Raw genomic sequence first — 2,500 nt, forward strand, 5'->3', positions numbered from 1 at the left:
ATGCTTTTCTGCCCTGAACGGATTGACGTGCACAATCCTGCACCACATTTACCATCGATTGAAGACGTCTGATATTGTACGGGAGTGTACACGTCCATCTTGTCGGATGCCTTCCTGAGATAGCCCCATCTTCCTTGGGGTGTTTGTCGTCCTCGCACTAGACTGTGGTGGTCGTACATACAGTGTGCTCGCCTTTACATCCCGGGCCCCTTTACTGCACCAACGGATGAGAGGCACCAGGTTCCGATACCTAAGCTTGCCTATGATGGAAACCTCGGCAAGGAACCTTGGTTGGAGTGTTTGGAGGTCCTCTTCACTGCCACCGGCATGTGTTGGTATTGATCCAAAGCCTCCTTTGCCCAACAGCTGGTGGAAAGCTTCCGTCTTGGTCGATCACATCGTGCCTCCGACACTTCACAATTGCTGCCATACAAGTACAGCTAAAATGCTGCTGCCCACAGGAATAACGAACAGCCTTTTGAAAGAAGGCAGTGGCATAGCATCGAAGCGAGGAGCCTGCGTGCCGTAATTGGTGAAGGTCCACGAGTGAACGTTATATTGAGCGCCTGGCGGTGGTCCGCTGCCTAAACCCTACGAATCCCACATGCATTTCATCATCCACAATGCTTAAACAATCGATGCTTACCCAATCCTAGCTTCGCCTAATGCATTCGCCCTCCCGTAATCTGCAGGCAATGAAGGGAGAGGAACTTCGAGAGGATGGGAACGAAAAGAGGGGAGAAAGAGGGCTGGGGCAGGTTACGAAAAGAGGAACTTCTAGAGGATGAGAAAGAGTGCTGAAGGAAGCTTGAGGCGGAGGCGGAGGCGGGCTGCAGGTTGCCTGGCTAGAGAGTGCCTGCAATGGTGGGAAAGCGCAGATGCGTGAGGGAATACACTGTATGCCCTATTCACTTATGTCTTGTTCACTCAGGCTTTGTGGATTAGTAGAAATAGCAAAAGTCCACAAAATTTCAGTCGCTAGTACAGCTCATGGTTCCACGGTCTAGGCGATCCTTTTGTCTGAGCTAAGAGGTCATGAGCTCTAATCCTGCTTGCCCCTACTCGGTAATATAAATATAATTATTAATAAACTTTGCCTTTGCCTTCGCCGTAGCCCGAGCCTCGTCTCCCCTCTTTTTGCTCGAGCCTTGTCTCCCCTCTTTTTTCTTTTCACACATCTCTCCTTCGTCCCTCTTTTCACACATCTCGAGCCTCGTCTCCCCTCTTTTTGCTTTTCACACATCTCTCCTTCGTCCCTCTTTTCACACATCTCCCCTTTGCCCGAGCCTCATCTCCTCTTTTCACACATCTCCCCTTTGCCGGAGCCTCATCTCCTCTTTCCACACATCTCGCCTTTGCCCAGCCTCATCTCCTCTTTTCGCACATCTCCCCTTTGCCCGAGCCTCATCTCCCCTTTACAACGCCCCACTTTTCACACATCTCCCCTTTGCCCGAGCCTCATCTCCCCTTTACAACGCCCTCGGATACTTCCATCCGAATAGAGGGGGGTAGATATTTGCGGCGTCATAAATATCTATAGCATTTCGACGGAATCAATGATCGAATGGTTGGTGGACCACAATTTCCAACATTCTTAGCTCTAAAAACCTTTACATATGGAGAAAATTTTCTCAATACATTGACTTCAAATTTTCATCCTGAGAGCAAGACACAATGGGAAAATCACAATGTGAAGGAACACAATCTTTCTTATCATAAATAAAGGCATACACCTTTGCAAATTAAAAAAAAAAGAACTCAAAATGAATCATGACTTGTCACAATAATGAAAACAAATATATAAGAGCGTAATGGACGAAACGTTTTTCAAAGCATCAACGTATGCTCAGGATAGTCTTACTTGCTTTTTCTAATATAAAACCCATAATACAAAACCAAAATTTAAATAAAAACAAGAAGACCTCATGAATGATGTTCTAATATGAGGAACACACTTAAGAGATGTTCAAAAGCCCATAAGAGTAAGTAAGACAAAGCCAATGAGCAGCCATGACTCCCTTCCATCTATTCATAACACTATGCCTCTTGTGCTTCTTATTGCACTAGATAGTCTTCTACTTCAATTCCGTATATGACTCCTCTAAACTAGAAAACCCCAATAAAGCAAGACATTTCCCTGATATCTTTCAATGTGCATCACAATGATGAATTGGACCTTGAGATTAACCATCTAGTAGCCGATTCCCTCTGAAGTTTCCCTCAGGATAACCGGAGCTCATTGCACAGTTTTATCGAGTAAAGCGAATGATTAGAGGCATCGGGGGGTGTAACACCCTCGACCTATTCTCAAACCCTAAATAGGTAAGTGGCCGAGGTTGCTCCGTTGAACCCCAGTGCAGAATGGGGGCTCCAAGTGGGCCATTTTTGGTAAGCAGAACTAGCGATGCGAGATGAACCGAAAGCCGGGTTACGGTGCCGAACTGCGCGCTAACCTAGATCCCACAAAGGGTGTTGATTGATTAAGACAGCAGGACGGTGG

This window comes from Dipteris shenzhenensis, chromosome 4 (genome assembly GCF_047967505.1).
Source record: "Dipteris shenzhenensis isolate YYH24624 ecotype China chromosome 4, Dip_SZ_1.0, whole genome shotgun sequence".
NCBI classification, from domain to species: Eukaryota; Viridiplantae; Streptophyta; class Polypodiopsida; order Gleicheniales; family Dipteridaceae; genus Dipteris; species Dipteris shenzhenensis.